Raw genomic sequence first — 14,840 nt, forward strand, 5'->3', positions numbered from 1 at the left:
GTTGTCCATCCTTTAAGGGACCCCCATGCTCCAGGCTCTGCCCAGCAGAAGGCATGAGCCCCTCCCTTCCCTCTCCGTGACTTGGTTCACTTTAAACTCTGCATCTTCCAGCTACCTGACAGGGCTGCCCTGTTGATGTGGAGATGGAGGAAGAAGGAAGAAGTTTACACCACGTCCCAGCCCTGTGGAAGGGTTTGATTTGCCATTTTGTGAGCTGAGTGGGTGACACTTTCCTAGCACTCCAAAAATGGAAACTGAGGCACCAATGGGAAGGCTGTGCTGGCATGAGAGACAGTTTCTCCCACCAGGAGTGAATGTTCTTCCCATCTCAAAGCAAAATGAGAAGGGCCCAGGAGTCAGGGGCTACAGTCTGAGGTTCCAAGCCAGGTGGTATGTGTGCCTATAGCCACTGCACCTGAGAGGCTGAGGCAAGAGAACCATAGTTCAAGGCCAGCCTAGACTACATTCCCACAGGACATGTAAGCTAGGTCCTTTCCACCCCAGGGATGCCATGTGTCCTTCCAAGCAGGGCTGTGCCTAGCAAGGAACCACCTGCCAGAGGAGAGAGCAGCAGAGCCTGTGCTCCACAACATAGCCTGTGCTCCCACAGCTCAGCCTGTGCTCCCACAGCTCAGCCTGTGCTCCCACAGCTCAGCCTGTGCTCCCACAGCTCAGCCTGTGCTCCACAGCACAGCCTGTGCTCCCACAGCTCAGCCTGTGCTCCACAACATAGCCTGTGCTCCCACAGCTCAGCCTGTGCTCCCCTTGGATAGAGAACCCAGCATAATGTGAGCCCCAAGAAGGTCAAGGGGCCGTGACCAGAAACTGTTCCACTGGACGTGTCTTTCCCGAACCTTACGTAGCAGGGACGCTCACCAGGGAACAGGGTGTTGTGGGAAGAATCCAGAAGGCTGGATGGAGGTGGAGGACATTCACACCCGTCAGGGAGTTGCCGCAGGGAGCTTCAAAGGGCCTGGACACGGACACCATAAGGACATCTAGCGACAAACTTGTGCCGCACGGTGTGTGAACACGTGTCCAGCTCTCACTACAGGCACCCAAGAGCACCGATGCCCAACTGAGGTAGCACTGCAGAGAGCACGGGGACAGCATCCTGGAGGAACGACCCTCGTGATGGAGAAGGTGCTGCCAGCTTGCCTGGTTAAGGGACGGGTGAGGGTATAAGTGAGATTTCGGTTGAGTGGCAGAGTTCTCGTTTCCTGCAGCATCCCTCCATTCAGCCCTCAGTTTACCTTTTTGGTACACAGAGCCCCTGCGTCTGTTTGTCTGAAGGCTTCCCCTGACCATGGGAGCACCTGAAACCCACAAGGAAGAACTGGGGATGAACACCTGTAACAGCCTTTCTCTAACATGGCGCTGGCATATATATCCCTCCCGCTCCTGTATTTAGTTAGAATGAGTTCAGCCTCTTGCTTGGCATCGCAGTGTGTTACTGCTTGGTAAGTTCAGCCCTGAGATGTTTCCTCTTCGTGTAACAGTATTGTCTCACTGTGTCTTTGAGCAGCAGCTTCCAGCAGAGTCCACCCAGGTGAAGGCATCAGCAGGCTGCTCAGCCAAAGGCTTAACTAGAACTAGTGATTGATTCCAAGATGGAGGCTCACAAGTTCAGTGTTCACAAGAAGCCCCAGTTCAACCCACGCAGGCCTTTCCTAGGACCTCAGAAGTGTTCCTCCTCATCGTCTGTGACTGGCATCCGAAGAGCAGATAATCCAAGAGAAGGAGCGATCCGAGCGGCAATGCAGCCTTATTACAGGTCACCTCAACAGCCAGTGTTGGGTGTCTGCTGCCACCAACAGAGGCAGCTTTAGAGAAAACCATCAACACCCCACACATAGTCCAGCGAGGCAGCCCCTCCCCCGGACCACTTCCAGCTCCTCCCCAGCCCTGGGGCACACGTACAGCTCAGCCTGGCATGACCACATGCCCTCTCTCCACTCTTCAGCCCTAGCAGCCATCTCCAGCTGACTGCATCACCTGGCCCAATGCAGACCTGGAAAGGCAGCCCCTCCCACCCCGCCCCACCTCCACACAGCCCAGTCTCTCCCGAGCCACACAACCCACTGTCCACCACCAGGCACTCACCCAGTGGGCTGAGAACAGATACCAGAAGACAATCCTAAACCTAACTACAGATGTTCAGGTCTCACCAGAAAAGCAAAAGCAATAAAAAATAAAAAGACAGAATATACAGGCAAAAGGTAATTGTGTAATTCAAATGCTGATTTCTGTACCACCCATATCTGGTTGCAATCCTTGTTCTGAGAATCTCCTGTCTCAATGTTCTGTAAACACTGCTCCCCAGTTGTCCCCTGATATGTCAATAATGGAGCTCACAGCCAATCGCTGAGCAGAAGAGAGAATAGGGCTGAACTTTCTGCCAGCCAGGAGAAGAGGATTTAAAGGAGGAAGAAAGGAAGAAAGAGGTCCAAGAGACATCAGGACAGAGAGCTCAAGAAGGAAAGGTACAAAGTACAAGTATCTCTGGCAAGCACCCTGGAAGAAAACCAAATTAGCTTAGAGGGTTAAGAATAGATTAATAACTGTTCAGTTCTTGTGCTGTGAAACATGCTAAAATAATATAATAGACTCTCAATTATTTGTGTGATAAGAGAGAAACTGGGTTAAGAGAGAAACTGAGAAATAAACCCAGTTTTATAAAATTAACTTAAACAGATACCCCCCCATTCCAATCAATAATACAATAATGATGGCCTGCTGAGGAAAACAACTCAAATGAAATTCAAGGTGCAGAAGGAAAAAGAACAATTGTAAATGTATTGAAAGTGTTCAAAGGATTCAAGAAAAACGCAAAGAAACGCTTGGATGAACTGAGAAAGGATGAGACAGCCTGAATGCAGCTCAAGAAAACATAGACAAACTGATGAATAAAATAAATATTTTAATTGAGATATGAGAACAGTTCAATAAAGATAGAGAAAAAGTGGAGAGAACCAAAACTGAAATGAAACTAGAAATGAAAATGTCAGTTAGTAAAAATCTCAGTGGAAAGGCTCACCAAAAGAGGTCTGTCCAGATGAGGGCTTATCAGAGCTGGAAGACAAGGCAGAGGAACTAGGGGTACTTTTAAACTCTGTCTTATTTTGGTTTCTTATCCCTCTTCCTCCCTTTTCCACCCCAATCCCTCTAACACCCCAACACCAGGTAGGAGAGAGAAAAGGTTAGTGGGGAGAATGGTTTTTCTTAGCTACTTCCTGCTGATTAGGGTCATCAGGTTCCTTGTAGAAAGTCCAATCTTTGTTTCAGGATATCTCCAGCTTCTCATCAAACCTCATCAACAGCAGCAGGGTGAGCAGCAGCCTTCTTTTTTCTTGGAGCTCCCCAACACTCTCTGGGCTCTGGCATTTTCTCCCTCTCCAGAGTTCTCAGACTTAAACCATCTGGAGAAGAGCCCCTCCCAGAGCCCTCGTGAGGCAAATAGTTTGCTGCTCTGGACAGTCTGAATCAGCCCCACATCCTACACCTGGGATCAAGACAAAAATGTTACATCCACAATAAGGAACTGTACCACTCACCCCAAGAATGTGATAATTCTTTTAAATGTGTGAATGGAACAGGTAGAATCTTTGGGACAATGTAGAAAAGCCAAATTTAAATTAAAAAGATAAAAATGATAAATCTACAAATTATGGGAATAGAAGAAAGAGAAGGATCCCAACTCAAAGTCATAGAAAATATTTTCAATAAAACCATGGAAGGAAATTTACCAAGCCCTGATACAGAGATGGTGATATAGGTACAGGAGGCCCACAGAACATCAAATAGGAAAGAGTAGGAAAGAAACTCCCCATGACATATCATAGTTGAAAGGATGAAAACACAGCCTAAAGAAAAGATATTGAAAGCTGTAAGAGAGAAGGGCCAAGTCACAAGAAAGGGGAGCCCATAAGAGTGACAGCTGATTGCTTGATAGAAAAATCCAAAGCCACAGGAGCTTAAAAAGATGAATTTCACCATTTCACGTTCTAAAGTTCACAGCTTGGCCTCGGCCAAGACCCATCCTCCACAAATTTCTCACTCTGTCATGGGGGAGAACTGCTCTGAGAACAAACCGTACAGATGAAATTCTTTAAAGAAGTCATAAAACTCAGTGGAGACGAGGACTCCCAGGTACGCCAAGCTACTTGAAACAGTGAAACGTTTTAATACACTTTTCAGAACTCACTTTGGATAGGCAGGTACCAGTGAGTCTTGACCTCTAAGAACACAAAAGGTGCTCAAGAGAAACGAGGGCTGAGTGCTCACAATCTTGGGCCATAATATGATACCAGCCCAGAATATTATACCTAGAACAACTATCTTTACTTAGTGAATGAGAAATAAAAATTTTCCACAATGAAGCTGACAAAAGGACTATCCGACCACTAAAAGCCAGCTCTACAGAAGAAAAAAAAAAAACAACTTTTAGGACAGGAGGGAAGGATAGACATAGCCAAGCCATAGGGGATAAAGAAACAATAGCAGAACAATTAAGTAAAACTTGTCTAAGGAAGCACCACACAATGACAGGGATTAATAAGCACTTTTCAGTAATAACTCTGAATGTGAATGATCCCAAATGAGCAAAGTCTTGTGTCCAGGTGCCCATCTTCCAGCCTCAACCCCATCTAAGACCCACCCTCCACAAATTTCTCACCCCATCATTACAGAGAATTGTTCTGTGACCAAGTTGAAATTCAAAAGCAAAATTAAATTCTTAAAAAACTTCATTGCTCTGGGAAGGCAAGGGACTCCTGGGAGTAAGGCGAATCTCTTGAAACAGCAATACATCTTCATGCATTTTGCAAAACTCACGTTGGATCGGCAGGTACCACGTGAGTCTTGACCTCTAAGAACCCAAAAGACACTCAGGAGAATTGCGGGCTTCCCAGTGCCCAGAAGCTTGGCTGTATCAGGGGCTGGCTAGTGGAGCTGAAATCGAAATTAATTACTCCGACATCTCCAGGTCTCAGAAGTTGGGCCACAGACACACTCATCAGCATGCAAGAGCCATGTCATCCCTGTGGTAAGAAGAAAAGGACCCAGAATAATGAGGACAGTAGATAAAAGGACACCACAGAAGAGGATCTTAATTGCATCTTAATTGAGTCACACACTTTCTCCTTCGTGCAGATCCCATCCTTAGAGTCAAAAGGACAGTGGTGTCTTTGGGGTGCTTTCTGTGCCCCAGCCATGGCAGGTCCTCAAAGTCACCACACTGGATGGTCCTGTTAGAACGTGCATCAGTAACTGTTGCTACAACGATGCTGTGTGACAAACACCCCAAAGTCCAGTAACAAGCCACCACTGTCCTGTATGTGTGTGCTGGCCAGCCTGAGCTCGCCTTGCTGCATACTGAACTTGAGCTCCTATCTAGTCCAAAGTTACTAGTCCAGGGCCTAGACTGGGAAGGACATGGCTGTCTGAGGAGAGGGTAGACCTCTAGGTACCACAGAAAAGGCAGAGACCCTGGAAGCCCCTTCAGATGGAGGCTTGGGACTCATGCGTGTGTCTTCTGCCCAGAGGTCACTAGACAAGCAGAGTGCAGGGAAGGAGAGCTACTCCCACACGAGGAAAGACTGAAGGCACAGGGTGTTAGCTGCTCATCTGCCGCTGTGACAAAATGCCTGACAAGGCAACGGAAGGAAACAAGGGGCTGTTTGGCTCGCAGTTTGCGGGTACCGTCCGTCCTGGCAGGGAAGGCATGGTAGCTGCAGTGAGTCGGAGGGACCCACAGCCAGTGAGCACTGGAGGTGAGTACTGGCGCTAACTTCCTTGCTGTGTTCCGTCTGGAGGGCGTGGCTGCCCACACTCACAGTGGTCTTCCTTCCTCATTTTAAGCTTCCCAGAAACACCCCATACCCACACCCAGAACTGTGTTGTGATGTTGATTCTAAATCTAACAAAGGTGACTAAATTAACCATCACAAGTTCACACCTGGCCGGCCTCACACCCAAACACGTTAAATCGCAATATTCCACGTGGTTATTAGGTCATTGAGAGTCCTAGCCCTGAACAAAACTCCACAGCCTCTTCTGAGACTCAAGGCAACTTCTTAACTCTGAGACTCCATTAAATGAAAAGTTAAAAAGTCACACATTTCCAACCCAAAATGGTGCATAGTAAACATCCTGTTCCAAAAAGGACAAATGGAGCTTATCTGAGAAAGATCAGAGCAAAGTTAGACTGAAACCCTGAGTGGTAGACAGAGTTCAGCAGCCCCACATTTGGCACCCAGGGCTTGTGAAGAAATTGTTTGCACTCATGTCCAGCAGCCCTAAGCAGCCCCACCCCTCCAGCTCTGTGTCTGTGGTACATGAAGCCTTCACACTTATCTCTCACTGTGACCACCTCCTCACACCCCTAATACCATGCCTTCCTTCCTTGAAGGACCAAAGCCTCTCCGACTGTGAGCAAATCAAACCTTTTTTCTGCTTTTACTTTTGTTGGGTATTTTGTCAGTGAAATGAGGAAAGTAACAAGACAGAAAGTTGGTAATGAGGAGTCTGACCATTGGTGTGATAACGCTAAAGAGCGAGGCCATCAGTGTGATAACCCTGAGGAGTGAGGCCATTGGTGTGATAACCCTGACCAAGTGGCTCTTAGGCCTTAGGTTTCCAGAAAGACTGTGCAAAAGTTTGGAATTTTGAGCTCTAAAAGCCCTGAAATCCTATAAACTGAGCCCAGTGAGCCATTATGGTGGCAATCTGAAAGATCAGAAAATGAGGCCAGTGGAGCCCAGCACGTGACAGTTCAAAGGAGAACAAAGCTCTATCAGGAACCAGGCTAGAAGCCATCGCGCTACCTTCTGCGGAAGACCTTGGCTGCATTCTGCCTGTGCCCTGAGACCTTGCTTCAGGCTGACTTTAAAAGCAATGCGTTGTTTTGACAGGAGGAATTTCGAGACAGCATAGCATTCAGGCTGAGGTATGCTGCTGCTCACTGCTCTGACCCAGGTTCCCTGTGACATGAAATGGAACAGGGACGTGAAACGTGCACTTTGAGGAGACAAGTGGGAAGGGTTTGCAGGAAGCTGTGGTTGCCAAACTGTAGCACCATTACAGCTTCGCCCTGTGCACTGGGCCTCGGTCAAACCCGAGACGTGAACAGCAGAAATGAGCCTCCAGTGGGATGCTTGTGAACAGAGGGTCCTTCAGACCTGTCCTGGTTGGTTTTCTTGTCAGCCTGACACAAAACGGAGTCATCTGGGGGAGCCCTGCAGATGAGGAGCTGCCTCTGGCAGGGTGGTCTGAGGGCAAGTCTGCGGAACGGCTCCTTAACTAAGCACAGATGCGGGAGGGCCCAGCCCCCTGCAGCCCTCCCCCTGTGGGCAGCACTGCTCCTGGGTGGATGGTCCTGGATTATTAAAAAAAAAGCAGGCTGAGCAGGCCATGGGGAGCAAGCCTGCTAGCCTCCACGGCCTCTGCTTCCACTCCTGCCTCCAGGTTCCTGCCAGAGTTCCTGCCCAGACTTCCTCTGAAACCAGCCGGACTGTGATCTGTAAGACACAAACCGCTTCCTCCGCAGTTGTTCTGGGTCCCCGTGTCATCACAGCAAAGCAAAGCAAACCAGCACAGACCCCACGACGCCACGGAAAGCCTGCTGTGGTAACATGGCCATGTCATCCCAGCACTGAGGAGGCAGAGACAGGCAGAGCCTCACTGGCCAGCCGGCCCAGGCTGCCTGGTGAGTCCAAGGTGAATGAGTGAGAAACGATGTCTCAGAAAAAAGCAAGGTTCTTGATGGGCAAGTGCCGAGGTTGTCCTTTCGTTTCCACACACATGAACATACGTGTGAGTGAACACACACGCAAACACACTTAGACCATGCTACAGCACATGCTCAGTGTACTGTTCACCATTATTTCATAAGATGAGGAAGATGTCAGCGTGCTGCTAGGATGACAGAGGAAAATAGGAGCCGACAGTTGTGGGCTTCAGAGGGATTCATCTACAGGTGAGCATGGAGGCACATCTGTGTCTGGTGTGCAGACTGTGCGAGCTCCTGGTGGGATGTGGGGGTTAAGGGTCACCTCCCCTGTTAACCAGCTTCACTGCACCTCCGTGTTGCTTTTGTTAAAGGAAAACGTATCCAACAAACAGAAAAGCTCGTGAGACCCACAGGCCCCGTAGTTAGCCGAGAACAGCCAGCCGGCCCAAGCCCTCTGAAACCTGCCTTTCTAGGCTGACCCCGAGGCCAAAACAGCTGAGGCCAGGTGGTTCCAAGTTCAAGGTCCAGCTCCACCTGGGTAACAGAGAGAGGCCAAGATCAGATGTGCCTTGGTAACAGAGCGGCAGCCTCTATGGAAGAAGCTGGTCTTGTTGTTTGCTGGTGGGCTTCCATGGCTCCGGCTGTTACAGCATGCTGCAGAGTGCCGGGAGCACCTGCTGAGATGCCAGGTTCCAGCATCCAAACAAGGGACTGGTAGAGACCGGAGTGTCCGGAAAGCTGAGGGAGGTTGGAAGGTCCAAAGCTTGCAAGGGTCAGGTTCCTTGTTCCCACCTTCTCCCCCACATTTGGAGACTTCCGGCCTTTCTCACACTGCCTGTCCCTACCTGTAGTCCTGGTGGGAGAGGTTTCTGGCCTTCCCGCCAACTGGCTTATTTTTTTTCCCCCTTAAAGATTTATTTATTGTGTATACAGTGTTCTGCCTACATGCCAGAAGAGGGCACCAGATCTCACTATAGATAGTTGTGAGCCACCATGTGGTTGCTGGGAATTGAACTCAAGTCCATTCTGTAGAAGAGCAGCCAGTGCTCTTGACCACTGGGCCATCTCTCTAGCCTGCCAACTGACGTCTGGATGCCTCCATCTGCAGCCAAACCATGTGCTCTGAAATGTCTCCCGGCTGAGCCGACCTCCACTAACTAAGCAAGCTCAGGCGCTCCCTCCAGCCCAGCCCCCTCCCTCCGTCCCCTGAAGAGCAGAGGAGGAAGCGAGGATACTACATCAAAGACAGACTCTGGGGCTCAACCATGGATTTGGAGCTGGACCCCCATCCGCAGCAAGAAGCCAAGCGGTTGCCAACTTTGCTGATAACGAGCCAGCCGGTGGCGCGTGTACCTATTTGACAAGAAGCACTCCCGGCAAGCCCAACATTCTGACGCCGTGGCTCTGCGCAGATGGCCCGTGTGCCCGCACCTGTGTGTGTGTGGGGGGGGGGACGGGCGGTGTGAATGGCTGTGGAAGGGTGAGGGTGTGGTGGGTACCCATAGCATTCCTGGCTGCAGGGAAGTTATCCGGTTCTCAAGGCTGATAAAATTGCCGTTGGGCCCAGGCACCCAAGCGCACTGCCATAATCACTCAGGAAGACAGGCTTGGCCGGGATTAATTCTGTGATTAATTATGGTGGGCGCTTCAACAAGCGAGTGCACGCTCCACAGAGTTGGGGGGAGGGTTGACAGCCTCTGGCTTGCCGGCAGGACGGGTGGCTGAGGATCGTGTTGAGTGGGGAGCCGTGTGGGCCTGACTGTAATGAGAAATAAGGAAAGTGCTGAAAAATTGATGGTGCTTGCAGATTGCACAGGCTGGCGCGCAGCGGGGGGCCTGCAGCCTGCTGCCCCGCGCGGTATGCTAATACGGGCGCCTGGGCCCCGGGAAAGGCAGGAAGAAAAAGCCTGCACAAAGGAGAGAAATGCAAATGACAGGCCAGGAGATCAGTGCTGGGAATCCGGATTAAGTGCGTGGAGCTGCAGCTAGCCTGAGCTTAACCCTTCCTGGGCTGTCTGGCTGCAGTGGGGTGTTGGGATCTGAAGTCTGGGTGCCCTGAAGGCCAAAGGTCAGAGAGCCAAGAAGCTGTAGGGGTGATGCCGGTGTCTTGGGAGGATGCGGACTGAAGTCCTGGGACAGAAAACGCAATGGTCTCTCTGGTAAAGAGGCTCCAACCAGCAACCAAAGCACCACTCACTCACCACCAGGAAGAAAGGCCAGAGAGCAAGCCTGGTGCTGGGGTGCTGGTTTTTGTTTCGGGTATTTCCACAGCTGCCACAGCATTTTTGTTATGTTACAAACAGACACTGATGTCTGCTACTGAATCTAAGTTATACTTCAACTGAAACAGCAAGACATAAGGCCACAGAGAGGCCTGGAAAATCAGCTGAGGCATGCTCACATCCTGATGGAGAGAGCTGCAGAGGAGGCTCGTAAGTACCAGGAACCCCCAAACATAAATGCACGGTAGCACCCACACTGGGAGCCAAGGCTCACAAGGAGGAAGAGGGTGGGAGCTTCTCAAAAACAGAGACCCGGGGAAATCGTGGGGTGATGCCAATAAGGGGCAGGTGGATGATAGATAGATGATAGAGAGATAGATAGATGATGGGTAGGTAGGTAGATAGATAATAGATAGATGATAGACAGATGGATGATAGATAGATAGATAGATGATAGATTGATAGATGAGAGATGATTGATTGATTGATAGGTGATAGATAGGTGATAGATAGATGGTTGATTGATAGATGATAGATAGTAACTAAATGCTAGGTAGACAGATGGCTGATAGATGATAAATAGGTGGATGAAAGATGACAAATCAATGGATAGATGATATATAGACAGGTCATACATGCATACATACATGAATAGAAATACAGATGGTAGGTAACAGGTAGGTAAATGGGCAGTAGAGGAATAAGTAATAGAGAATGGATAGAAGACAGATTGAAAGGTAGACAAGATGTTAGATAACAGATAAAGAGGTACTCTCTAGATGGATGCTAGCTAGATGATGGAAAACAGGTGGTAAATGGGTAAATGATAGACATGCAGATGACACACATGGAAGACATGATGAATGTCTCATTGACAGCTAGATGATATAGATGTGTGTATATGCACGTACATATATGCTTCATGCATCTATACACAGAATCCAAAATTCCATTTATGTAACAAATAAAGTCTGTTTATTTATATACATGTGCATAACTTTTAAAAGTCTGAACAGCTATCAGACATCTGTGGTAGTTCCCACCGTGGGACAGAACTGGGACCTTCTCTACAGTTCGGATTTGAGTACATCGTAATTTCAGTTCCAGGGGAGTGCACAGGAAACCGTCAGGAAAACAATTCTGTTCGGAAAGAGGAAAAAGACAGGAGGATGCCGTGGAGGGGCAGGCATAGAGCAAAGGGACCTGCTGTGGGGCTTCGCATGAGCCACAGGAGCCACCTATGGCCACCCAGACTCTTGACTTCCCACCTCTGGGTCCTCCTCCAAGACAAGACGTGGCTGCCTGAACTGTGGGAGGGAGAGAAAGACTCCCCAAGGTCTCCCCAGCAACGGTGCTGAACCCTGCTCTGTGAGCACAGAGCCTGCACCCTGCTCTGTCCAGAGGCAGAGCTGGTCCCTGAGCATCCCTCCCACTGGCCTAAGCGGGCACAGATGCCGGCCTTTGGGGACACAGGCGTGTGGCCTGTGCGCTGAGAGTGCGCACTGTCAGGCTTCCAGCCCTCCCCTCCGTGGAAGGAGCTGTAAAGCTGACCGCCTGGCCCAGAACTCCCCGGGACTGTGTGCCTCTGTGGGCCAGCCTGGAGCAGGCCACATCCTCTGTCCCTCTCCATGGGCCCAGGAAGGGCAGAGAGTGTGGCACACTTGCTGCATTGGCCGCTCTCAGTTTTTCCCACAGGACAGATTGTTCCGTCAAGTCAGATACCAAAGCCTTTGCCTAGAGAGACAAGGACACCCCAAAACAACCCAGATGTCCCACCTTTCCTGCAACAGAAGGGACTCCAGGCCTGGGTGCCAGGTGCAGTCGCCCAACTCAAGATTCCTCAGGGGCCTCATCTGGATCTGTCTCCCTTGCGGACACAGGGTGGGGAGCCCACTAAGGAGCTGGCTTCCCTAGAGTGGGCCCAGCAATGACGCCGCTGGAAACATCAGCCAGACCAGGGCTGGGCTCAGGTAACACCACTGCCCAGGGAAAGCCAGGAGGAGACAGCCTGCTGAGAGCTAGTCTTTCTATGCCCTTGCTCATGAAAGGCTGAGGACTGACTCTTCGCCCTGCCTTTCCCAAATGTGAAGACCACAGGACCTCGCTTGTACACTGGCCCTCCTTCTGCTCTGTGCTTAACAGTTATGTTAACTGCCGTGTGTGTGTGTGTGTGTGTGTGTGTGTGTGTGTGTGAGAGAGAGAGAGAGAGAGAGAGACAGAGACAGACAGACAGACAGACAGAGAGAGAACCAGGTTTGTGTAACTTCCATGTGTCTGTGTAGTGTAACAGGCATGTTTAACACAAAATGTGATGCTTTTTACCAGTTCCTTATTCTGAAACTGGATAAGGAACCAATAAAGCCAATTTCCTGCTTGTGAGGAGAGTTCAAACCTTGCTGCTGAAGCCAGTCTTCTCAGAAGAAAGCCAGCTGACCCTGTGGGAAGACTGGAATCAGGACTCCAGCAGCAGTCAAGAGTGAAATGGAAACATTTAGGGGTGAGGCAAAATGAAGCCAATTTTGGTCATGAAGAAGTGAGAAATATTAACCCTTCCCCAATCACATGATCTCCAACAAAATGAGGACACGGGCCAGGGCTCGGGGGAGCTAGAGGGTCTGAGAATCCATGACGCAGAGGGACAGGGTCGGAGGCCTTAAACTTCCCAGAACAATTTGAACTTGAGAGAGACAGTAAAACCAGGTGAGAGAGAAAGAAACAAAATGTCTCTCTTTTGTGAACTTCAAATAAAGAAACAGAAGAGTTAGTGAAGGCTCCGGGCACAGCGCCCAGCAGCTCAGGGCAGTCGCTAGCCCCGAATTTACCTGTGACAACAGGTGAGGCTGCGGGCCGGAGTGCACAGGATGAAACCTGTCACCTGGATGACTGCTGTGGACCTCAGCAGTGGGGACAGGGTGACAGGGCGACAGGTCAGCAGTCACTCCCATTCATCTTGCAGATAATCAGAGTTCAGGTCCCGGCACCCACAGGCCTCCCACACCCCCTGTGACTCCAGCTCCAGGGGTCCCAACGCCACCTCCTGGCCTCCTTGGGCCCTGCACTTAAACACAGACACATGCATACACAGAATTAAAATAACTTAAAATCTTAAATGAAATGGCTGGGCTCAGGTGGCAGAGATGAGTCACGGAATCATCTCGTATCAACCTTTTCTGACAATGCAATTTTTAAAAGATTGGTTTATTTTATGTCTGTGGGTGTTTTGCCTCCATGTTTGCCTGGTGCCTGAGGAAGTTAGGAGAGGGTGTCAGAGCTCCTGAAAGCAGAGTTAGAGCTGGTTGTGAGCTATAATTGTGTGAGTGTTGAGAATCAAACTTTGGCCCTCTGTGCAAGCAGCAGGTGTCCCTAACAGCTGAGCCTTCTCTCCAGCCCCTGATGGTTTTTTAAACAAGAATGTTTGTTGTTCCTTTTTCAGAGCCCACATTAAACACACAGCTGAAAAGGATCTGAGGGTTGCTGTGATCTTGGGGATTTTTCCCCATCCTTACAAAGCAAACAACTGGCTAGGCCATGGGGGCAGAGGCCTTTGATCCCAGCACTCGGGAGGCAGATGCAGGTGGATTTCTGTGAGTTCGAGGCCAGCCTGGTCTACAGAGTAAGTTCAGGACAGCCAGGGCTATACAGAGAAACACTGTCTTTAAAAAAGAGAGAGAGAGAGAGAGAGAGAGAGAGAGAGAGAGACAAAGGAAGAAAAATCAAGAGTTAAGACGGGAATTAGTGTTACCCTCGATAAGACCTGTTCAGTGTTAAATTAGTATTGCCCTTAAGTCACTCGTGGTTTGTGCAGCCACAGAGTTCTGCCCTCGAGTGCTCTGTCCCTGAGGTGCTTGTGGGCTTGCCCCCAGGGTGTGGATTCGAATCCCCGCATGTGTGATGTTCTCGATGGCGTGCTGCACAGCTTCATCTCGATTGCCAGCTCGATTGCCACCGTGGGAGCCCGCCTCGGCCTTCCTGTGCAGACGCTCTGGAGGTCGTTCACTGAGGGGGGAGGCAGACCTGGACACAGCCCGCACCATCCCAGGGGCTGCGGCCCTGGACTGACTGAGGAGAAAGTGAGCCCATCCATCTGTGAGGACCGTGATGGCGGCCTCCCGCTCCTGGCAGTCACCGGGGCGTCCCAGGGTGGTGGGCTACACCCAGGCCAAGAGCCGAAAGAACACCGTGCTGTTTTGTTTTTGAGACGCTTTGTAGCCTTGGCTGGCCTGGGACTCACTCCGCAGACCAGGCTGGTCTCAGATTCACAGAGATCCGCCTGCCTCTGCGTCCTGCATGCCAGTATTAAAGGTGAACTCCCCACAACCCTTTATTCTTCAGTCGCTTTTGCCTGAGCAGCAGGAGAAAAGTAATGTATGCAAATGAGATTTTCAAAGCGAAGTTGATGACCTGAGAGGATGTCTGGCTTGCGATTTTTTAAATATGACCCTCACGGTGTAAGTTTATGTTATTACAGACATGGTTGTATACGTGCATGACATTTCATGTCCTTCTCATGCGCCAGTCTAGTGGGGACATTTCCTTGGCCAAGGTTCACTTTTGCAAACTGACAGTTGCTTGTGTTAAGTTGACACAGGCCAGCCATCTCGCCTGTCCTATTACATCTTGTTTCTCTGGCTTGGGGGTTTCTCGCTGAACCTGGAGCCGCTGGAGGCCAACGCTCTGGCCCACACCACTGATCGCTCTGGCCCACACCACACGGTGCTAGGGTTGGTGTGCACAGCCAGGCCCAGGGCAGCAGATGCCGAAGTGGCTGACGTGCAGTGGGCCCCAGGCTGGCCTTTCAGGACAGGCTGCCCAGCCATAGGCCAGAGCCACGCGATCATTGACTCAGGGCTGGCTTAGTCTTTAAAAATCTGTTTTACTTGGGTTTCTTA

This window comes from Meriones unguiculatus, chromosome 6 (genome assembly GCF_030254825.1).
Source record: "Meriones unguiculatus strain TT.TT164.6M chromosome 6, Bangor_MerUng_6.1, whole genome shotgun sequence".
Taxonomy (NCBI): Eukaryota; Metazoa; Chordata; class Mammalia; order Rodentia; family Muridae; genus Meriones; species Meriones unguiculatus.